This window comes from Hordeum vulgare, chromosome 3H (assembly GCF_904849725.1).
Source record: "Hordeum vulgare subsp. vulgare chromosome 3H, MorexV3_pseudomolecules_assembly, whole genome shotgun sequence".
NCBI classification, from domain to species: domain Eukaryota; kingdom Viridiplantae; phylum Streptophyta; class Magnoliopsida; order Poales; family Poaceae; genus Hordeum; species Hordeum vulgare.
The window spans coordinates 129,402,711-129,428,388 of record NC_058520.1 but is presented as its reverse complement, the minus strand read 5'-3'; positions in this window follow the sequence as shown (position 1 = coordinate 129,428,388).

Below are 25,678 nucleotides of genomic sequence, written 5' to 3'. Positions count from 1 at the left end.
AGGCAGAGGAAGCTGCCGTTACAAATGCCAAGTTCAAGGGCAAGGGGAAATCTTAGTACACCCCCAAGAAGAAGCAGTTCGGGAACTCCATCCTGGATCAGCCATGTCCAATCCACACGAAGATGGATGAAGAAGGCAACGCCATATTCCCGAAGCACACCACTTGACAATGTCGCCTCCTGATCCAAGGGTTCGGCGAAGGGCAGCCGAGTGAAAAGGACAACGAGGAGGATGATGAGGACAAGGAGGATCCGTTCCCCCAAGTCCACGCAACATTGATGATTTTTGCTGACGTAGAAAGCAAGAGTCGACTGAAGCTGGTGAACAGGGAGGTGAACATGGCCACCCCGACCAACCCCACGTTCCTCAAATGGTCTTAGACTGCGACCACCTTTGATCAGTCGGATCATCCAGCACATGTGCCCACCCCGGGGAGGCAGGATCTGGTAGTCGACCCGGTGGTGGAAGGAGTCCGACTGCGCAAAGTCCTCATGGATGGAAGCAGCGGCTTGTACATCATGTACGCTGACACTCTCAAGGGGATGGGCATTCCGATGTCCAAACTTAGCGAGAGTAGCATGCAGTTCCACGGAGTCGTCCCAGGACGAAAGGCCAAGTCACTCGGCCAGATCGCGTTGGACGTCGTTTTCGGCTCCGACAAGAACTTCCGCAAGGAAAAGCTGACATTGGAGGTGGTGGACTTCCAGAGTGCATACCATGCAATTCTGGGCCGTCCGGTGTATGCATGTTTCATGGCCCGTCCATGTTACGTGTATTTGAAGCTGAAGATGCCGGGTCCCAAAGGTGTGATCACCATCACAGGCAATCGACAGCGGGCCGAAGAGTGTCTGCAGCAGGGGTCACGGATTGCCGATCAGCAGATGGCTATCCTCGAGCTGGATGAGTACGGGAAGACGGCCGACCCCGCTGACTTGATGCGTTCGAAGAAGCCAGCTTCGGAGTCTGCATTCCAGTCGGCGGGCGACACGAAGAAAGTGAGCATCCACCCGACGGACGACACCGCCGCCCCGACGAACATCTCCACCACCCTTGATCCAAAATAGGAAGCCGAGCTCATCCAATTCCTCCGTGAGAACTGGGACATTTTCGCATGGAAGCCCGCTGACATGCCAGGTGTACCCAGGGAGTTGGCTGAGCACCGACTGCATGTGGATCCTACCGCTCGGCCCGTCCGAGAACGCCTGCGTCGGTCCGCCGCGCACAAAAGGAAGGCAATCGGAGAGGAGGTGGCTAAACTTTTGGCAGCCAACTTCATTCGCGAGGTACACCACTCCGAGTGGCTCGCCAATGTTGTCATGGTGCCCAAGAAGGACAAGTCCCTCCGTATGTGCATCGACTTCAAGCATCTCAATAAGGTCTGCCCGAAAGATCATTTCCCGCTCCCCCGCATTGATCAAATTGTCGATTCGACTGCGGGTTGCGAGCGTTTATCACTCCTTGATCCCTATTCGGGCTATCATCAGATCCGTCTGTATGGTCCGGATGAATTAAAAACAGCCTTCATCACCCCATTCGGGTGTTTCTGCTACATCACTATGCCATTCGGTTTGAAGAATGCAGGAGCAACTTTTATGCGCATGATCCACAAATGCCTCCTTGACCACATCAGTCGAAATGTGGAGGCATATATGGACGATATCATAGTCAAGTCACGCAAAGGTTCCGACCTGCTGACTGACTTGGCAGAAACATTGGCCAACCTTCATAGGTACGATATCAAGCTCAACCGTGCCAAGTGTTCATTCCGTGTTCCCAGCGGAAAGTTACTCGGTTTCTTCGTTTCCGAACGAGGAATCGATGTTAACCCCGAAAAGATCGGGACCATCGTCCGAATGGAGCGGCCGGTCAGAATACATGATGTTCAAAGGCTCACAGGTTGCCTATCGGCTTTGAGCAGGTTTATCGCTCGACTCGGCGAGAAGGCGTTACCTCTGTACCGACTCATGAAGAAATCAGATACTTTCGAGTGGACAGACGAAGCCCAGATTGCATTCGACGACCTCAAAGCCCTGCTTTCCACCCAGCCGGTTCTTACTGCCCCGCTCAGTAAAGAACCCCTCCTTCTGTACATCGCGGCTACAAATCAAGTCGTCAGCACTGTTCTCACAGTCGAACGTGAAGAAGAAGGCAAAGCGTACAAGGTTCATCGGCCAGTATATTATGTCTCCGAAGTCCGGACTCCTTCCAAGCAGAGGTATCCGCATTATCAAAAGCTTATTTATGGGATCTACATGACTGCAAAGAAGGTGGCTCACTATTTCCAAGACCACTCGGTGTCTGTCGTTTCTGATGCTCCATTGTCAGAAATCCTCCACAATCGAGACGCATCAGGCCGAGTGGCGAGGTGGGCTATGGAGATGTTATACTGCGACATCAAGTTTGAAGCCAAGAAGGCTATAAAGTCTCAATCTCTGGCTGACTTCATGGCAGAATGGGTAGAACAACAGCAACTGACTCACATCTACTCGGCTCATTGGACTATGTTCTTCGATGGGTCCAAGATGTTGAATGGCTCCGGCGCTGGCGTAGTGATCATATCGCCAAAAGGTGATAAGCTTAAGTATGTGTTGCAGATACATTTCGATTCTTCCAACAATGAGGCACAGTATGAAGCTCTCCTTTACGGATTGCGCATGGCCATCACACTCGACGTCCGTCGCCTGATGGTCTATGGCGATTCAGATCTGGTGGTTAATCAAGTGATGAAGGAATTGGACGTAAGGAACCCCACCATGACCGCATACTGCAACGCAGTAAGGAAGCTCGAGAAGAAGTTTGAAGGTCTGGAACTTCACCATGTTCCGCGACTGAAGAACCAAGCAGCTGATGAGTTGGCAAAACTCGGATCCACTCGGAGACCAGTCCCGAGTGATGTCTGCCTCGAGCACCTACATCTCCATTCGGTGAAAGAAGATCCTTTTATGGAGGAACCGGTACAACCGAAGAGTTCAACAGATCCGACTGAAGTCGAGGTCCCCGCTGTGGTTGATTTGATCATGGAGATTCTTGCTATCATCCCCGATTGGACTGTGCCGTTCATTGCATACATCCTGAGGCAAGAATTACCAGAGGATGAAGTCCAAGCGAGGCAGATCGTCCGCAGGTCGAAGTCCTTCACCGTCATTGATGGCCAGTTGTACAAGGAAAGTGTTTCAGGAGTCCTTCAGCGATGCATCCCCCCTGAGGAGGGACAGTTAATCCAGGAAGAAATTCACTCGGGAACTTGCAGCCATCATGCCTCCTCAAGAGCAATCGTCGCCAAAGCATTCAGAGCTGGCTTCTTCTGGTTGCAGGCGAATGAAATGGCAAAGGATATGGTCGACCGATGCGAAGGCTGTCAGTGCTATTCGAACAAGTCCCACAAGCCAACGTCTGCGCTGAAGACAATCCCTCTTGTTTGGCCATTCGCAGTGTGGGGATTAGATACAGTTGGTCCATTCAGAACTGGCCAAGGAGGATTCACTCATCTGTTGGTGGCAGTCGACAAGTTCACCAAGTGGATTGAAGCCAAGCCCATCAAGAAGCTCGACGCCCTTACGGCCATCAAATTTGTCACAGACATCATCTCCAGATTCGGAGTCTCGCACATCATAATCATTGACAATGGCACAAACTTTGACTCGGACAGATTCAAAGGTTTTTGCACAGGCCAAGGTATCCGAGTGGATTTTGCATCTGTGGCGCACCCTCAAACCAACGGGCAAGCACAGCGGGCGAACGGACTTATTCTTCAAGGGTTGAAGCCTCGACTCCTGCGAGAAGTTGGACATGCCGCCGGCGCATGGGTCACCGAGCTGCCTTCGGTGTTGTGGGGCCTCCGCACAACTCCGAATAGATCTACAGGGCAATCCCCGTTCTTTCTCGTTTATGGAGCAGAGGCAGTCCTTCCGAGTGACTTGCTTCACAACTCTCCACGAGTCGAACTCTTCTCCGAAGCCGAAGCGGAGCAGGCCAGGCAAGACGGAGTGGATCTACTAGACGAAGAGCGCGAGATGGCACTGACTCGCTCAACAATTTATCAACAAGATCTGCGGCATTTTCACGCGCGATACGTGAGGAGTCGCACATTTCAAGCAGGTGACCGAGTGGACCAGCAGAGGCCTCACAAGTTGGCCCCCGCCTGGGAAGGACCCTTCATCATCTCTAAGGTGCTGAACAACGGAGCATATCGACTCTACAACCTCGACAGGGAAACGGATGAGCCGCGAGCATGGAACGGAGATCTCCTGAAGCGCTTCTACACGTGACCGCCGGCGGAGGCAATGTAAAGAACAAGTATCATCGAAGTAATACAAAGCAGACTGATTTTTTGCAGGTCCAAAATTCTTCCGTGTTTGCACACTCCGGTCTAAAAAAACTCTCTCCGAGTGTGCGCTAACACCCGCACTCACGGACTTAGCTGCGACCCAGAGTCGCCTAAGTAAAAAAAACTCTCTCCGAGTGTGCGCTAACAGCCGCACTCGGTGACTTAGCTGCGACCCAGAGTCGCCTAAGTAAAAAACTCTCTCCGAGTGTGCACTAAAAGTCGCACTCGGAGACTTAGCTGCGATCCAGAATCGCCTAAGTACAAACTCTCTCCGAGTGTGCACTAAAAGGCGCACTCGGGGACTTAGCTGCGACCCAGAGTCGCCTAAGTACAAACTCTCTCCGAGTGTGCACTAAAAGTCGCACTCGGGGACTTAGCTGCGACCCAGAGTCGCCTAAGTAAAAAATTCTCTCCGAGTGTGCGCTAACAGCCGCACTCGGGGACTTAGCTGCGACCCACAGTCGCCTAAGTAAAAATTTATCTCTGAGTGTGCGCTAACAGCCGCACTCGGGGACTTAGCTGCAACCCAGAGTCGCCTAAGTAAAAACTCTCTCCGAGTGTGCGCTAACAGCCGCACTCGGGGACTTAGCTGCGACCCAGAGGCGCCTAAGTAAAAAACTCTCTCCGAGTGTGCGCTAACAGCCGCACTTGGGGACTTAGCTGCGACCCAGAGTCACCTAAGTAAAAAACTCTCTCCAAGTGTGCGCTAACAGCCGCACTCGGGGACTTAGCTGCGACCCAGAGTCGCCTAAGTAAAAAACCCGCTCCGAGTGCACACCAAAATTCGCACTCGAGGACTTAGCTGCGATTCAGAATCGCCTAAGTACAAAACTCGCTCCGAGTGCGCACTAAAAGCCGCACTCGGAGACTTAGCTGCGATCCAGAATCGCCTAAGTAAAAAGCTTCCTTCGAGTGTATCCTCGAGATCCACTCGGAGGCTTAGCAGACCCTCATTGAGGCTCCTGTGGATGTGAAGACAACTGACAACTACATGAGTATCAACTCACTCCGAGTGCGCACGAGATGCCGCACTCGGGGACTTAGCTGCGATCCAGAATCGCCTAAGTAAAAAGCTTCCTTCGAGTGTATCCTCGAGATCCACTCGGAGGCTTAGCAGACCCTCATTGAGGCCCATGTGGATGTGAAGACAACTAACAACTACATGAGTATCAACTCACTCCGAGTGCGCACGAGATGCCGCACTCAGGGACTTAGCTGCGATCCAGAATCGCCTAAGTAAAAAGCTTCCTTCGAGTGTATCCTCCAGATCCACTCGGAGGCTTAGCAGACCCTCATTGAGGCTCATGTGGATGTGAAGACAACTGACAATTACATGCTGCGCATGTTTGCCATTGGCTTCACCAAGAAACGCCAAACAAAAACCACGAGCCAAAATCGTGTCAGAAAATAAACTTGGCGAAAGAAGAGCAAAATATTTGATTCGAATTCAAAGTTGGATCTACGATAGTCGGCTCGGTGTGGATCAAGCTTATCCACACCGAACCACGAATGTGACGGCCAACAGCAGTGGCCCAAGTTTGATACAGATACCACTCGGCATACCGAGGTAAAGTTTTTCAAGCGTCATCAGGACTGGCAACGGGACTGGCGGGCTCCACAAAGGTGTCAAGGTCGATCCCGTCCGCGATACGAGTGGCTGTCTCGAGGAAGGTCTCCATGAAATCTTCGAATCGAAGCTTCTTGGTGTTTGCGACCTGCAACACCTTCAGCTTTTCTTCGCGAGCTTCCTTGCAGTGCACTCGGACTAGCGATAGCGCCACGTCCGCACCACAACGAGCGGCAGACTTCTTCCATGCCTGCACTCTGTTCGGGACGTCCTCGAGTCGAGTCAACAACCCTTCTATTTCCCGTCAGGAATCGTCTTCGGGCCACAGCTCCTTGTCGATCCGGCTGATGACTTCTCTCAGGCGGCCGATGAAAGGTCCCACTCTCCCAAGGCGAATATGTGCTCGAAGCATGTCCCGATTGGCATCGTCGCCGAGTGGAACGTTCAGAGCAACCGACCGTTCAATGTCGGCTGCTTCAGCCTCAGCGTCCAGACAAAAATCTGCCAAGAAAAGATGAGCAGAAAGTAAGCGCAGAATGAACTACAAAGTCAAGAAGCACTCGGCAAAAAGCTTACCACCGAGAAGTGCAATCATCTTCCTTGCCCAGTCACTGACGTACTTCTCCTGCGAAATGCACCGACTGTTCATCAACTTCATCTGACCCATCAGTTCAGTTCTTTGCTTGCCCATTTTCTCGATTTCGGCCACCAATGCCTTGTTGGTCTCCCGGGACTCCTCCAAAGACTTCTCTCGGTCGGCAAGAGCCCCCTTCACACCAGCCAAGTCATTCACAGCCGCCTCCAATTGCGCAGCAAGCTGAACCTTTTCAGCCTTCAGAGTATTGTACGCGGATCCCATTTCGCAAGTCTTCTGCCAAATCAGCGCAAAGGGAAGCTCAGACACATTCAACAAGGAAAACAAACAAAGCTCAAAGTTCTTCAGACCCCTGCCGATGCAAGCACTCTACAGCGGTCTCGGGGACTACACCCAGTGGGTTCACTAAGAATGACCCCACCGGCATGAAGCTCGAACAGGCAGGCCCTATTGAGCTACATGACAAACAGACAAATCTACGAGAATGCTATTACCCGACCTGAGTAACACTACTCTCGGGGACTACATCCACTGGATGCACTCCGAGTGCCCCCATTGGTAATATTCGGGAAGACCAGCTCTGATCTGCTCAGATAACTACAAATGCATATAAAGACAACTGCCGGTGCAAGCACTCGACAGAAGTCTCGGGGACTACACCCACTGGGTTCACTCGGAGTGAACCCACTGCAAAATAATCCTACTGTATCCGAGTATATCACTTAAACCCCCAGTGGGTTACAAGAGGAAAGTAAACACTTACTAGCGCACTTACTCGGATATCGTCCCGGGCCTCCAAGCTTCTCTTGTACAAAGACGCGATGGAGTCGTACGCTCCCTTGGCATCACCCACCATCAACTCCACTTGCACCATGGCCTCCTTGGCGGCCCCCACTTGGTCTTCCGGGAGGTGTCGGGCGTCGTACTGGACGGTCGACAGACCTGGCACGACAGAAGACTCCTTGGGCATCCCAAGTCCCGCTCCAGTCGGTTCCGCCGCGAGGGGCACCGCCTCAGTCGACGACATCGTCTCGGTCGGCGGCGCGTCCGTGGTGGGAGCAGCAGCAAATGGAACAACCTCAAGGACAGGCGCCAAAGTTGGCCCTGATCCCCTTTGGTCGTCCTCCTCGAGATGAATCACCTCCGAAGGAAGCCCAACTGAACAACATGATGTTACAGAAAAAGGGCAAGATTAAAGGCAGCACTCGCGAAACAATAATGCAAACTCTCGGAGTCGTCACAACGTACCTTGCTGGGATGTGGCAGCGTTATCCATATCCATGGGATCATCGTCCTGGCGCGGCAGAGAGGTGGCGGAGGTAGTAGCTCTGTCGGTTAAAATCCACTCGACCGATAAGCATGAGTTCAATCAAATACTGAAAGAAGATGGGAGAACGAGACACTTACGCTGAGGCAACCGGAACAACGATCCTGATCCGAGGCAAAGCTTTCCGAGGCTTGGATCCACTCGGTTTGGCCACCTTGGACGGTTGGTCCGTGGGCTCGGCAGCAGCGTCCTTGGTCCTCTTCACACTCCGAGCACTCGAAACCACAGGAGGAGCTGGCGGAGCACTCGGTGCCACGGGAGAAGTAGGCGGAGCACTCGGAGCTGCTGGAGGAGCCGGCGGAGCCGTGGGTTCGTGACGGCGCTTAGTTCGAGGCTCTGATGGTGGAGGTGGCGAGCTCTGCTCCCCAACCTCGCCCTCCTCCTCTCCAGATTCCTCCTCCATTTCCCACTGTCGGAGACGTACTCGGCGCTATCCACGTTGCCCTCCTGGCTGCCCTCCTCTTCCTCAGCGGGATTCCCATTCGAGACAGGAGAGTGCCAGTTGGTCCACTCCTGCACAAATTACAGTCGACAATGTCAGACACCAGGCGGCGACGCAAGAAAAGCGATAGATCTAAGAAGATTGAAGGCACTCGACAAGATGCACTCACCTCATTCGGAGGAGGATTGTCGGCGCGGAAGGGCCTCACTCGCCGGGCTCCTTGGGGGTTGTCACATGTGCCTGTAATGCCGCGGACCCACGCTGTCACGGTCTCCCCGGTCACGCACTCTGGATGAGTCCGAGTGGAATCCTCGAGCCCCACGTAGTGCCACATGGCGTGGTGTCGGGCTTGCAGCGGCTGGATGCGCCGACCCAGAAAAGTCTCCAGCAAATCTGTGCCGGTGACTCCCTTGCGGACGACAGCTATCAGCGCGTCGACCAGAGGTTGGATCTGGATCTTTTCCAACTTTGAGAGCGCAAGCTTCCTGGGAGGGGCCGGACGGTCTAGGCTAAAGGGCGGCAACCCAGTCGCGGCATTCGGACAAGCTATGTCCTGGCAGTAGAACCAGGTCGACTGTCAGTTCCTAACTGACTCGGACAGTTGGAGAGGGGGGGGGGGTAGCTACTCTTTGTTTTCTTTTGGAAACCTAAGCCCCCGCAGAGCTGGAGGAGATGGGTTTTATCGTCTGACTGGCTAAGCTTTTTGACAGTCTGAGACCTAGCGTAGAAGATGTACTTAAAGAGCCCCCAATAGGGGGGACATCCAATAAAGCACTCGCATAGAGTGACGAATGCGGCGAGATGGGCTATCGCGTTGGGAGGAAAATGATGGAGCTTCGCCCCGAAGTGATTCATAATACCTCTAAAGAAGGGGTGGGGAGGCAAGGAGAAGCCCCTGTACACGTGGCTGAGCAGCAAGACGCGCTGTCCCTCCTGTGGCGCCGGCTCCGTCTCGCCCTCCGCCGACAGCCTCCACGACTTGTTGGCAATCATGCCTTGCTCCACCAGCTCCAGCAGGTCGTCCGCCGTCACCGTGGAGGGGAGGAAATCCCCCTAGATCTAACCCGCCGGTAGTGCTCGCTGTCGCCGCTGAGCAGGAGCCTTCTTCTTCTTCTTCTTCTTCTTCTTCTGCGACTCGAGCTTGCTCGTCTGCCCCTTCGTCATGGTGAAGGCAGCAGATCCGCAGAGGAGGAGAGGAAGGAGGAGACTTGGAACGCGCAGGGAGCTACGGGAGAAGCGAGGCGAGTGCGAGTAACAAGGGCAGCGCAACAAGAAACCCCCGCCGGAGAGGCTTAAATAAGGTTCCGACTAGGTCACTAACAGGTGGCCCCGAAATCTTATCCCCCGACCGGCTGCTGCGATATTAGTGGAGAAGATAAAGGCGCGGTAATCGAGGCGGCAGAAACTACTCGATGACGATGTCGACAACCCCGCTGAGCGCGCAACAACCGAAATTTGAAGATCCGAGAAAATCCGTCGCTGTTAGTTTGACCGGTCACATCGAAAGATTCTGCGGAAGCACTCGGTCCCTGACGGTTCGTTTCACTGGTATATTCACTCAGATCACTGGTCGAAAGGATAAAATGGATCGAGGCAAACAACGCCAAAGTCACATCCATACGAGTCGGATCCGTACTCCAGGCACCACTTCGTCGTTCCAACCCTGATCCATTCGGGGACTAATGATGGGGTTATAGTCCGAGGGTAGGGTCATAGGCCTGCCCTATAGGTCCTATCCAAGGACTACCCTTCATAGAGGGCAAGGCCCTTAGACAGTTCCGACTGAACTAAGGACCCCCCCATCATCCAGTCGGTGACGAGCATTCGGAGCATATTTATCGTACCGACTGAATTCCACTCTCTACATCGTAACCTCCTAGGAGGACAACAGTCATACGTTTTCATACGCCATTATTAGCATTTAAGGCATACATTACCTGTAACGTAGGCATTTATTCGCCACTACTCCACCCCTGTGCACAGGGCCGTTGTGAAGGGCAGCGCACTCTACATAAGCCGCCCTTCCCCACTGGTGCAGGTGTTGGCATTTACTGTAATCCTATATTCCACTCGACACTAAGCTCCCAAGAGCACTGAGACGTAGGGCTTTTACCTCCACCGCAGAGGGGCCTGAACTCATACAACCTCGCCGTAGCTAAGGCTCTACCCATCCTTTCGTACCCTACACATCTACTGTCAGACTTATACCCACGACATGTAGTCTTTCTTCGACTGACGGTACGAGGCGAAATACGTGGCCATGGAATATTTCGGGCTTAAGAGGCGGAGTGTGCAATGTGTGTCACTGCACAAAACTCAGAATGTTAGAAAAAAAAGAATGATCGAAATCTAAGAAATCATATGTTACGGGGCGGTGAGGGGATGACTTACTCGGAAAAGTAAGGCACGAGGAAGTTATCCTTATCTGCGTTCGCCAGAATGACGCCTTCGAGGTATGAACTCGCGACTTGCCGGTTGATGACCCACAAGTGTAGGGGATCTATCGTAGTCCTTTCAATAAGTAAGAGTATCGAACCCAACAAGGAGCAGAAGGATGTGACAAGTGGTTTTCAGCAAGGTATTCTCTGCAAGCACTGAAATTATCGGTAACAAATAGTTGTGTGATAACATGATTCGTAGCAAGTAGCAATTAACAATAGTAACAAAGGTGAAGCAAAGTGGCCCAATCCCTTTTGTAGCAAGGGACAAGCCTGGACAAACTCTTATAGGAGGTAAAGCGCTCCGGAGGACACATGGGAATTTCCGTCAAGCTAGTTTTCATCATGTTCATATGATTCACGTTCACTACTTTGATAGTTTGATATGTGGGTGGACCGGTGCTTGGGTGCTGCCCTTACTTGGACAAACATCCCACTTATGTTTAACCCCTCTTGCAAGCATCCGCAACTACGAAAGAAGAATTAAGACAAAGTCTAACCATAGCATTAAACTAGTGGATCCAAATCAGCCCCTTACGAGGAAACGCATAAACTAGGGTTTAAGCTTCTGTCACTCTAGCAACCGATCATCTACTTATTACTTCCCAATGCATTCCTATAGGCCCAAATAATGGTGAAGTGTTATGTAGTCACCGTTCACATAACACCACTAGAGGAAAAACAACATACAACGCATCAAAATATCGAACGAATACCAAATTCACATGACTAATTACAGCAAGACTTATCCCATGTACTCAGGAACAAAAGTGACTACTCACAAAGCATAATTATATTCATGACCAGAGAGGTATTGAATAGCATCAAGGATCTGAACATATATTCTTCCATTGAGTAATCCAACTGGCATCAACTACAAAGAGTAATTAACACTACTAGCAACCTTACAAGTACCAATCGGAGTCGCGAGACGGAGATTGGTTACAAGAGATGAACTAGGGTTTGGAGATGAGATGGTGCTGATGAAGATGTTGATGGTGATGAGTCCCCTCCGATGAGAGGAGTGTTGGTGATGACGATGATGATGATTTCCCCCTCCGGGAGGGAAGTTTCCCTAGTAGGACGGCCCTGCGGGAGCTCTAGATTGGTTCTGCTCAAGTTCCGCCTCGTGGTGGCGGCGATTCCTCCCAAAACCCTCCTTATAGCAAAATATGGGAGCCAGAGGGGCAACAGGGAGCCCACAAGCCCCCTAAGCGCGGCCAGGGTGGTAGGCCGCGCCTAGCAGGCTTGTGGCCTCCTGGTGGCTCCCCTCTGGTACTTATTCCGCCCAGTATTTTTTGTAAATTCCAAAATAATTTCTGGTTGATTTTCACGGCTTTTGGAGTTGCGAAGAATAGGTATCTCAAACTTGCTCCTTTTCCAGTCTAGAATTCCAGCTGCCGGTATTCTCCCTCTTCAAATAAACCTTGCAAAATAAGAGAGAAAAGGCATAAGTATGGTACCACAAAGTATAATAACAGTCCATAAAGCGATAAATATCAACATGAAAGCATGATACAAAATGGACGTATCAACTCCCCCAAGCTTAGGCCTCGCTTGTCCTCAAGCGAAAACCAAGATCCGTAAACATGTCCACATGCTTAGGGATGAAGGTGTCGATAAAACATAATACGGGCATGAGGTCATCATGATCACACATAGAACATCAATACATCATAGAGATTCTTATGGGAAAGTAACAATTCTTTCACAAAGCAAAGTATGAAAGAAAAACCTTAACGAGAAGTAGCCAACAACAATCCATAGTCATTGAAGAAATTGCAATTTATCATAACATCAGAAAGAGTCAAATAAGAGCTTGTAAAGCAAATCCACATACTCAATCATGTCTTTTGTTTCCCACAATTGTTACAACTCACATGGTACTCATGGTATCAAAGTTTCAGTTGGACAGAGAGAAAGATAGGGGCTTATAATTTTGCCTGCCAACCATTTACCTCAAGGGTAAAGTCAACAATAATAAAGCATAAGTAGTCATCTCCAAGTTGATATATGAATATAGATCTTTCCCAAGCATATGACATTCACCAAGAAAAAAAGGCTAAATAAGGAATTGGTGAAGATCACCATGACTCTTACAAGGGCAAAAAGTAAAGGTACAAGATAGGCCCTTCGCATGGGGAAGCAGAGGTCGTCATGTGCTTTTGAGGTTTGGATGCGTGCCTCTTAGTGCGGAGGAACGTAACTTTATATTGCCTCCTGTGATAAAGAACTTTATTATGCAGTCTATCGCTTTTATGTCTTCCTCATCACAGGTTCGTACAAAGATTATTTTCCACACACTAATAGATCATACATATTAGAGAGGAATTTTTATTGCTTGCACCAATGACAACTTACTTGAGGGATCTTATTCAATCCACAGCTAGGTATGGTGGACACTCATGGCAAAACTGGGTTGAAGGTTTATGTATGCACAAGTAGTATCTCTACTTGGTGCGGGAGTTTTGGCTAATATGAGGTGGAAGCAATCGTTACATGCTAAGGGATCTCTAATCATATAACATTGTTTGGAACTAAGCAAACACAATTCATTATGTTGTCTTCCTTGTCCAACATCTACTTCTAAGCATGTAATAGTTTGGTGAGTGCTCACAATTATAGAAAGTGTCTAAGATGATATATTTATATGTGAACCTCTCTTTCCTTATTACTTCTTATAAATTACAACAATGACTGAGGTCTATGTTGGTCTATTCTCAACAAGTTTCAATCATCATACTTGTTATATGTGAAGCTATCACTTTCCATAAGATCATCTTATGATCTTTCATGCTATCGTTCTTTTCATACTTTTGATCACGGCACAAACACAAAGCCCGTGACTAAGATACTCTTTATTATATAGCTCGCAAGCTCGAATAAATCGGGGGAGACACAAAGCAAAAGACTCAAACTAAACACTAAAGATGTAGCGACACGACTCAAAACGAGTCAAGCCTCTGTGTATCTGTGCCATCCCTGGATCAGTATGCTGGCACACACAGTACATCAATGTATATACCAAAGTGCAATCACATGTAAATAGCGTAAAACTGATATATACCTTAAATATCTCAGCGGAAGCAGTCAAGGGAGTGGAGTCCCAATAAACACCAACGGCAAGTCGAGTGTAGACCGTAACCCTGAATCGTACTCTTACTCGTCGAAGAAAAATATCTGCAACATAAGACGTTGCAGCCGTGTAGGTCAGCATATTGAATATGCCGGCAAGTCACATAAGAGAGGGGTGAAAAGTAATCATCTATACTATATGCATATATGGCAGGTGGGGCTATAAGATTTTTGCGAAAAGCAAGTTTTCTCCTACATCAAGAGAGGGCTAAAAGCAAAATGTTACTACTTTGTTGGTTGTTAACGAGATGGTTCCACCAACCAATTCTCGTACCCATGTTGTCAATAATACCCACATCAATATTATTATTTGTGTTGAGAATTTCAGATAACTTCAGTTCCTTTGGCTCAAGTTGTCCATGACCATGGACACGGCTAATCGATAAGGTTTGAGTACTCTGTAGAGTTTTGCACACGTTCCCCACAAGATTTGATCGCCTCCGTGTATGTCCTCGCACTTCAGGGTGTTTGAAGACTGGATGATCAAAACATGGTCTTTCAACGGGTCCCTCTGAATCCCTGTCGGTGCCCATCCAATCCTACCGTTCTTCTACATCTGCTAGCACCGCCTGTCCAGAGTCGCCGCGTTGTCCAACCAAGCCAGAGCCCATAATGACTTGTGGCTGTGCAGGTAAGCCTTGGGTCTTGAAAATATCCGTCCGTCTCTTTGAGCCTGGGTGAAGCTTTCCGCAGGATGTCATGGCCGTCTCCAGCATCCCGGGTCATCCACTGGTTTCTCCAGGGAGCCGATCAACCGTCCTTCACCCAGAATTGCATTGCATCACGAGGTCTTGAAAAGTCTTGACTTAACCGGTCTTGGTTATTAAATTATTCTCGCATCACTCGTGATAAACTCTCAACCAGAATCCCGTCTACTCAAGCATAGCAATACGAAATTTGTCGTCCTGGACCAAGTAACGGGGTTGTTGGGTGCCTACCACATGATACTACAACCTATACTAAAATTTCCAAGTACCTAAGCAGCATGCAATTGGGCATAGGATGGTAGAACTACGATGCATAAAACGTAGGTGATACATGATCAAATGACTTGCCTGGTGATGTTGACGAAGAAGAATTTCTCGAGAAATAACTTGATAGACTACTCGTCACTCTCCGATGAAATCTATATAACAAACATATCATTCACATAAGCACTCATACTAGCAATCATTCTAGCAATCAAAACAAAAGAGGGAGCGAATAAGAACCCGAAAGAAACTTCAAATAAGACTAGGGAGTCTTCTACTACATCAAACACTAAATAGTTTTTGTCCAACGGAAAATAATAACAGGGAACTAATATATAAATTTAACTAAGATAAAATAAAGTATTTCACACAAAACTATTTGAAAGTATTTCCAAACGGGATTTGAAACAGTGGAGAAACCAATTGCAAGTTATTAGAGAACTAGAATTGATTTCATGATAACATATAAAATAAAAAAACTTGTTGCAAACCTACTGTTAACTAACAGAAACAAAAACATAATATTTCTGAAATATAAAAGAAAAATAATTTAAAAACAACTAAAGAAAGAATTATAGTCATACTCCTAAAAGAAGTGAAACAGAAATTGTTTCACAAGAAACAATGAGCTAAAATACTCAAACAATTCTGAAATTTTTACCACTGATAAATAAGATCACTAGTGATCAGTAGCAAAAAGAACTAAATTAAAAGCTATTTTTAAACTCTCAGAATAAGCAAAACAAGGTTTAAACTAAATCTGATCGAATTCAAATTTTGAAATTTCAAACATAGGCAAATAATATGTTTTCGAAAACTACAGAAAAATTGTGATCTACTGGAAAAATAATCAACTCCATTGGGTCTATGGAATAAAAGTTATAAAGAAAACAAAATAGAAACTGTCTCTGTTTCTAAATCTAAAATAGAAAAAGAAAAACTATCCTAACGAACAAAGGGGGTACGTGGCAGCTCCTGATTGTTCAGGGAGTGTGTGCTGCGGTGACTAACGGGCGAACGTCGGCATTGTAAACAAAAGTTCCCTGGCTAAAATCAAGTGGAGAAAAACCGTTCAGTTTTTATCTAAAAACCGAAGGGGTACGCAGGTTCTAATCTAACGCGCACGTTTAAGATCCAACGGCTACGGGGTGATAGGGGAGATGCTCACAGGGGCTGCCGGTGGCGGAGTCTTCTCCGGCGAGGCAGTGAGGTGGCGGTGGTCGGGGATGGGCCTCCGGTGGTCTCCGGCAGCGTCCTGGATGTCGGGGAGGAGGCGGAGGAGCTCCGGCGTCCTAGGGAGGCGACGGTGAGGCGAGAGGAGACCGGGGCGATGCAGCAGGGGACCACGGAGTTTCGGCTCCTGGTCGGAGCTCCGGCGGCGTCGGGCGGTGGCGTGGGGCGGTGGAGCTGGGGCCTAGGGTGGAAAATAGGGTGCGGGGGTGATGGGGTAGCTCCTGGCGGCGGCAGGTGGCGTGGGGGGCGCGGCAGCGAGCTGTAGGAGCTCAGGGATCTCCGACTCCGGCGAGCACTGCAGCAGGGGCGGTTGGGGCGGCGAAGAGGGGCGGTGGCGAGGGGAGCGGGGTGCGGAGGAGGTGTGGGCTTATATAGGGGCGAGGGGAGAGTCTCGGGAGGGAAGGGGAGAGAGATCCGGGAGGGAATCGGCCGGCTCCGGTGAGGGAGGAAGGGGATCGGGCTCGGGAAAGGAAGGGAGCGAGCGAGAGGAAGGGGGTGGCCGGGGCAGGGTGTCGGTCGGCCAGTGGGGCCCGCTGGCCAGAGAGAGGGAGGTGGGGGCTTCGGTCGGTTGACCGATCCGGTTGGGAATCGGATCCCGGGTGGGGGGGTCGGCCCAGATCTGCTATAAAGCGCTCAAGCGCTTTCCTAAATAAAGAAAAAGTTTCCTTTTCTATTTTTTTTCAAAAACAGAAAGTAAAAGTAATAAAAAGGAATAAAATAAAATCCAAACATAGGGGTATTATATACCAAAATTTTCAGAAAAAAAAATCTCTACACGATTAACATTTTTCCAAGGCAAAAATAAGAACTTAAATTTTTTTTCTTCAGAAAATCCCTAAAGGCTTTGTTTCTTTTTGCAATTATTTTTCTCCATAAACTTGGTTTTTTCTTGGCTCAAAGATTTTCAAAAATACCCCTGATTTGGGAGGGTCATTTTCCTCCGCTCTTTCTTGCTTGGAAGAATTATTTTCGGGGTATTTCTCGGGGAAGAAAAATAGAAATGCAAAAGCAGAAATTTGAAAGAACTCAAATGCAAACTCCATTCAAATTCTTTATAGTTGAAGAAGTCATGTCTTCTTCTCTCATTGCTTTTGAATTGATTGAATTTGAATTCACCGGAGAAGGGGAAAGTCATTTTATTCCCTCTCATTCAAAAGTTTTGAAAAGTTTCAAATTTCACTCAAGTTTCAATCACTCAATCAAACAAACAAACAACCTAATAATTATTTTCACATTCCAAAATTTGGGATGTTACAAAAGACTTATTCCACTAAGAGAAGAAATAAAAACTGAAAAGGAAAGAACTAAAACAAAGGTAGAAGCAAAAGATATAAAGGTGATACGATACCAGGGCAACTCCCCCAAGCTTGGCATAAGCCAAGGGAGTTGCCCATACCAATGCTTAGTTGTCTTCCTTTGGTGGTGAAGGTGGTGAAGTTGCAACATGAGTTTGATCCTCGTCTTCCAAGGCATAGATGCTCCATCATGGCAGGATGAACGAGTCACCGGAATCCTCAAATCTGCACCCAACCGTATTGATTTAAATCTATACTCATACTCACAGTTTTGGTTCTGCAGGTCATAGATCTGGCCCTGGAGTTGATCAACCCTGTCATAGAGCCTGGAGAGGTACTTCCCAATGTCAATGGCATCCATCTTGTGATTGTTGGTGAACTCCGTGATCATCATGTGGTTGGCGTTGAGTCCACGCTCCACCATCCCTTGGCACTTGAAGACTTGTTGCTCCATTGCTTCGAGCCTCGTCTCCACGCTTCCGGTCTTCTTAGGCCCCTCAACATCACGGATGTGCAACATACCCTCGCTCATCTTGATAGATTGGGGGTGTTGCAATACTTCCGTGAGGTAGGGATTGATGACCTTCTCGAAGATCTTGTCCTTAGGAACTTTTGGTGAAGTCATGACGATCTAGATCTGCAACAGAAACAGGCTCGAAACAAAAATAGAGGAAAACTGCGCGATACGGAGATCAAAACCCTCGGGCGTATATATAATGATTTCTGTGGACCAGAAGGAGTGCTCCGCAAGAAAACGGAGTCCGGGAGGCACACGAGGTGCCCACAAGCCCAGTTGCCGCGGCTAGGGGGGAGGCCACGGCAACCAAGCTTGTGGCCGCCTCGTGCGCTCTCTGGACCGCTTTTTATTTTTCTAATTTTCCATAAATTCCAAAACGGAGAAAATTTCCTATTGGAAAAGTTTCAGAGTCCAATTACTTACCGAAACACATACCTCTTCATTTCCAGGGTCTGAAACAGGCTGATAAACATCCCTTATGTACTCCTCTAGAGTTATGATATTGATAATATTGGTATCAACATTTATGGGAGTACCAGAGATATAATGCTTGATTCTTTTCCCATTTACCACTCTAGGAAAATTGCCTTCCGTGTTATTGATTTTGATGGCACCGGAACGATATACTTCCTCGACAATGTAGGGACCTTCCCATTTAGACAGAAGCTTGCCTACGAAGAATCTTAAGCGAGAATTGTATAGCAGGACATAATCACCTACATTGAACTCTCGTTTTTGTATTCTTTTATCGTGCCATCTCTTAACCTTTTCCTTGAACAACTTGGCATTCTCATATGCCTGGGCCCTCCATTCATCTAATGAGCTGATATCAAACAACTGCTTCTCATCGGCAAGTTTGAAATCGAAGTTGAGCTCTTTGATTGCCCAATAAGCTTTGTGTTCCAGCTCAAGAGGCAAATGACAGGCCTTACCGTAAACCATTTTATACGGCGACATGCCCATGGGATTCTTATAAGCAGTCCTATAGGCCCATAGTGCATCGTCAAGTTTGCTAGACCAATTCTTTCGAGATCTATTGACGGTCTTTTGTAAGATCAATTTGATCTCCCTATCACTCAACTCCACTTGACCACTAGACTGAGGGTGATAAGGAGATGCAACTCTATGGTTGACATCATACTTAGCGAGCATCTTGCGGAAAACACCATGAATGAAGTGTGAACCGCCATTAGTCATCAGATATCTAGGGACTCCAAATCTTGGGAAAATGACTTCTTTAAGCATCTTAATAGAGGTGTGGTGATCAACATTTCTAGTGGGGATAGCTTCTACCCACTTAGTGACGTAATCCACAGCAACTAAGATGTGAGTATACCCATTGGAACTCGGGAAAGGTCCCATATAATCAAAGCCCCAGACATCAAATGGTTCAATGACAAGTGAATAGTTCATAGGCATTTCCTGATGCTTACTGATGTTCCCTATTCTTTGGCATTCGTCACAAGACAAGACAAACTTACGGGCATCCTTGAAGAGAGTGGGCCAATAGAAACCTGATTGCAATACCTTAGGAGCAGTTCTGTCTCCAGCATGGTGTCCTCCGTAGGCTTCGGAATGACACTTCTACAGGATCTATCCCTCTTCATGTTCAGGCACACAATGTCTAATAACACCATCTACTCCTTCCTTATAAAGGTGAGGATCATCCCAAAAGTAGTGTCTCAAATCAAAGAAGAATTTCTTCTTTTGCTGGTAGGTGAAACTGGGAGGTATGTATTTGGCTATGATATAGTTTGCGTAATCAGCATACCACGGTGCACTATGTGAAGTGCGGATGACACTCAATTGCTCATCAAGAAAGCTGTCATCAATAGGTCGTGGGTCATCAAGGACATTCTCTAGCCTAGACAAGTTATCTGCTACAGGGTTATCAGCACCCTTTCGGTCAACAACATGCAAATCAAATTCTTGTAGCAGGAGAACCCATCTGATTAGCCTAGGCTTAGCGTCCTTCTTCTCCATAAGGTACTTAATAGGAGCATGATCAGAGTGAATAGTGACTTTGGAGTCAACTATATAAGATCTAAACTTTTCACATGCAAACACGACTGCTAAAAACTCCTTCTCTATAGTGGCATAGTTTCTTTGGGCACTGTCTAGAGTTTTACTAGCGTAGTGAATGACATTCAACTTCTTGTCAACTCTTTGTCCTAGAACAACACCAACAGCATAATCACTAGCATCGCACATGATTTCAAAGGGCAAGTTCCAATCAGGTGGTTGAACAATAGGTGCGGTTATCAAGGCCTTCTTAAGTATTTCGAAAGCTTCCTCACAATCCTCATCAAAAACAAAAGGAACATCCTTCTGCAAGAGGTTGGTAAGAGGCCTAGAAATCTTAGAGAAGTCTTTAATGAACCTTCTATAGAAACCAGCATGACCTAGGAAACTTCGTATACCTCTGATATCTGTGGGGCAATGCATTTTCTCAATTGCATCAACCTTAGCCTTATCAACTTCAATGCCTTTCTCAGAGATTTTGTGTCCTAAGACGATGCCTTCATTAACCATGAAGTGGCACTTCTCCCAGTTCAAGACGAGGTTGGTATCTTTGCATCTCTGTAAGACTCGATCAAGGTTGTTGAGGCAATCGTCAAAGGAAGAACCGTAAACGGAGAAATCATCCATGAAAACCTCAACAATCTTTTCACAAAAGTCAGAGAATATAGCCATCATACATCTTTGAAAGGTGGCAGGTGCATTGCACAAGCCAAAAGGCATACGTCTATAAGCAAAGGTACCGAAGGGGCACGTGAAAGTGGTTTTCTCCTGATCAGATTGTGCAACAGGTATTTGCGAGAAACCTGAATAACCGTCAAGAAAACAGAAGTGTGTGTGTTTAGATAGCCTTTCTAGCATTTGGTCGATAAACGACAAAGGATAATGGTCTTACCTAGTTGCCTTGTTCAGTTTCCGGAAGTCTATCACCATCCTATAGCCAGTAATAATCCTCTGTGGGATTAGTTCATTCTTATCATTAGGAATGACGGTGATACCTCCCTTCTTAGGTACGCAATGTACCGGACTTACCCAATCACTATGAGCAAGAGGATAAATGATTCCTGCTTCCAGAAGCTTTAATATTTCTTTTCTCACGGCCTCTTTCATCCGTGGATTTAATCTCCGTTGATGATCAGCAACTGGCTTAGAATCAGAATCGGTTTTAATCTTGTGCTGACATAGAGTGGGACTAATATCCTTAAGATCATCAAGAGTATATCCAATGGCAGAACGGTGTTTCCTCAAAGTTTTTAATAACTTCTTCTCTTCGTGATTCAAGAGGTGAGCACTAATAATAATAGGATGTATCTCCTTCTCATCAAGATAGGCATACTTAAGAGTATCTGGTAACTGTTTTAGCTTGAACACAGGATCACCCTTTGGTGGGGGAGGATCCCCAAGCAGTTCAACAGGCAGATTATTCTTGAGAATAGGATATTGTTCTAAAACAATTTTATCTATCTCATCTCTTTCATCCATATGCATATCATTTTCATGCCCAAGCAGATATTGCTCTAAAGGATCCGTAGGAGGTACGGCAATAGAGGCGAGAGCAATGATTTCATCCCTACCAGACGACTCTTTTTCATGGGGTTGTCTTCCAAACTTGGAGAAGTTAAATTCATGAGACACACCCTCGAAACTAACAGTGACAGTCTGTTTAACGCAATCAATATGAGAATTGACAGTGTTGAGAAAGGGTCTACCAAATATGTTGGGACAAAAGCTATCTTGTGCAGTAGCAAGGACGAGGAAATCAGTAGGATACTTTGTCTTACCACATAGGATTTCGACGTCTCTCACAATTCCCACAGGGCAAATAGTGTCTCTATTAGCTAGCGTAATAGTGACATCAATGGGTTCTAACTCAGCAGGTGCAATCTCATCTTTGATTTCATCATATAGGAACCGGGGTATTGCACTAACACTAGCACCCATATCACATAAACCATGATAATAGTGGTCTCCTATCCTGACAGAAACAACGGGCAGGCCAACTACATGTCCGTATTTGTCTCTCGCGTGAGGTTTAGCAATTCTAGCGGAGTCCTCACAGAATTTGATAACATGCCCGTCTATGTCTTCGGCTAAGAGATCTTTGATAATAGCAACACTAGGTTCAACTCTAATTTCCTCAGGGGGTGCAAGTGGTCTAATGTAACCCCTACGTATCACAGTTGGAGCTTTAGAATAATCCTTTTTCCTAGCAGGGTAAGGTGGTTTCTCAGCGTAGGCACAAGGAACAATAGGATCACTAAAGGCAATGACTTTCTCTTCAACTAGATTGGGTTTAACTATGTTGACTTCTATAGTCGGATGATACTTAAACCACTTCTCTTTGGGAAGATCAACATGAGCAGCAAAAGATTCACATAGAGAAGCTACTATCTCAGAGTCAAGTCCATACTTAGCGCTAAAATCTCTAGAAGTGTTTGTTTCAACAAAAGATTTAACACAATCAAACTAGAAATTCATACCTGACTCCTTACCTTCTTCAAGCTCCCAATCTTCAGAGTTACGTTTGATTCTTTCCAATAAATTCCACTTGCGGTCAATATCCTTCTTCATAAAAGAACCGGTACAAGAAGTGTCAAGCATGGTACGATCTTCATGAGAAAGCCGAGCATAAAAGTTTTGAGTGATAATTTCTCTCGAGAGCTCATGATTGGGGCATGAATATAGCATTGATTTAAGCCTCCCCCAAGCTTGAGCTATGCTTTCCCTGTCACGAGGCCAAAAGTTATAAATATAATTCTGATCACGATGTACTAAATGCATAGGATAAAGCTTTTGATGAAATTCCAATTTCAACCGATTGTAGTCCCATGATCCAGTATCATCACATAGCCTATACCATGTCAACGCCTTATCCTTCAATGATAAAGGAAAGACTTTCTTCTTTACCTCATCCTCGGGCAAACCCGCAATCTTAAATAAACCACAAACTTCATCTACATAGATTAGATGCAAGTCTGGATGTGAAGATCCATCTCCTGTAAAAGGATTAGCCAGCAATTTCTCAAGCATACCCGAAGGAATTTCATAAGGTTGAGGAGAAACCCCTCGTGCTTCCGTTCGTGGTGAAGATACCCCGAACAAATTCCTCAAAGGATCAGTCTCCATAGTGACAAGTGACAATAAATTTCAGCACAATATATAAATGTTTCCTTACCAAATTCCACTTACCAAAGGCGCTTTCCTCCCCGGCAAGGATGCCAGAAAAGAGTCTTGATGACCCACAAGTATAGGGGATCAATCTTAGTCCTTTCGATAAGTAAGAGTGTCGAACCCAACGAGGAGAGGAAGGCTCTGATAAATGGTTTTCAGCAAGGTAATAACTGCAAGCACTGAAAGTAGCGGTAACAAGTGATGGTGTAGTGAGCTGAAACGTAGCAAGCGAAAAGTAACAAGTAACAAATAGTAAAAAAGGTGCAGCAAAGTGGCCCAATCCCTTTTATAGCAAGGGACAAGCCTGAACAAAGTCTTATAAGAGGAAAAACGCTCCCGAGGACACACGGGAATTTCTGTCATGCAAGTTTCATCATGTTCATATGATTCGCATTCGTTACTTTGATAGTTTGATATGCGGGTGGACCGGCGCTTGGGTACTTCCCTTACTTGGACAAGCATCCCACTTATGATTAACCCCTCTCGCAAGCATCCGCAACTACGAAAGAAGAATTAAGACAACGTCTAACCATATCATTAAACTAGTGGATCCAAATCAGCCCCTTACGAAGCAACGCATAGACTGGGGTTTAAGCTTCTGTCACTCTAGCAACCCATCATCTACTTACTACTCTCCAATGCCTTCCTCTAGGCCCAAAGATGGTGAAGTGTTATGTAGTCGACGTTCACATAACACCACTAGAGGAAAAGACAACATACAACATATCAAAATACCGAACGAATACCAAATTCACATGACTATTATCAACATGACTTATCCCATGTCCTCAGGAACAAAAGTAACTACTCACAAAGCATAATCATAATCATGATCAGAGGTGTAATGAGTAGCATCAAGGATCTGAACATAAACTCTTCCACCAAGTAATCCAACTAGCATCAACTACAAAGAGTAATCAACACTACTAGCAACCTTACAAGTACCAATCGGAGTCGCGAGATGGAGATTGGTTACAAGAGATGAACTAGGGTTTGGAGAGGAGATGGTGCTGATGAAGATGTTGATGGAGATGACTCCCCTCCGATGAGAGGAGTGTTGGTGATGACGATGGCGATGATTTCCCCCTCCGGGAGGGAAGTTTCCCCGGCAGGATCGTCCTGCCGGAGCTCTAGATTGGTTCTGCTCAAGTTCCGCCTCGTGGCAGCGAAGAATCCACAAAAAAGCTCCACCCTGATTTTTTTCTTGGACAAAACCCTTCATATAGCAAAAGATGGGGGCCAGTGGGCGACCAGGGTGCCCACAAGCCCTGTTGCCGCGGCCAGGGGGTAGGCCACGGCAACCAGGCTTGTGGGCCCCTGGCAGCTCCCCTCTCACACTTCTTTCACCCAGAATTTTTTATATATTCCCAAAAAATTCCACGTTTATTTTCAGGGCATTTGGAGTTGCGCAGAATAGAGGACTCAGACTTGCTCCTTTTCCAGTCCAGAATTCCAGCTGCCGGTATTCTCCCTCTTCAAATAAACCTTGCAAAATAAGAGAGAAAAGGCATAAGTATGGTACCACAAAGTATAATAATAGTCCATAAAGCGATAAATATCAACATGAAAGCATGACGCAAAATGGACGTATCACAATGCTAGGTTCAACTCTAATTTTCTCAGGGGGTGTAGGTGTTCTAATGTAGCCCCTACGTATCACAGTGGAAGCTTTAGAATGATCCTTTATCCTAACAGGGAAAGGTAGTTTCTCAACGTAAGCGCTAGGAACAATAGGATCATTACAAGCAATGACTTTCTATTCAACTGGGTTGGGTTTAACTACATTGACGTCTAAGGGAGGATGATATTTAAACCACTTCTCTTTAGGGAGATTGATATGAGCAGCAAATGATTCAGATAATGAGGCTACTATCTTAGAGTCAAGTCCATGTTTAGCGCTAAAATCACAAAAAGTATTTGTTTCGACAAAGGATTTAACGCAATCAAACTTGAGATTCATACCTGACTCCTTACCTTCATCAAACTCACAATCTTCAGAGTTGCGTTTAATTCTTTCCAATAAATTCCATTTGAAGTCAACATCTCTCTTTGTAAAAGAACCGGTACAAGAAGTGTCAAGCATGGTGCGATTATCATGAGAAAGCCGATCATAGAAGTTCTGAATAATAATTTCTCTCGAGAGCTCATGGTTGGGGCATGAATATAACATTGTCTTAAGCCTCCCCCAATCTTGAGCGATACTTTCTCTATCACGAGGCCAAAAATTATAAATATAATTCCGATCACGATGTACCAAATGCATAGGATAAAAGTTTTCATGAAATTCCAATTTCAGTCGGTTGTAGTTCCATGATACAGTATCATCACATAGCCTATACCACGTCAATGCTTTATCCCTCAAAGATAAGGGAAATACCTTCTTCTTGACCTCATCCTCGGGCAAACCTGCAAGCTTAAATAAACCACAAACTTCATCTACATAGATTAGATGCAAGTCGGGATGTGATGTTCCATCTCCTGTAAAAGGATTAGTCAACAGTTTCTCTAGCATACCCGAAGGACATTCATAACAAATATTTTCAGTAGGTGTAGCAGGTTGAGGAGCGACTCCTTGTGCTTCCGTTCGAGGTGAAGATACCCCGAACAAGCTCCTCAAAGGATTAGTTTCCATAGTGACAAG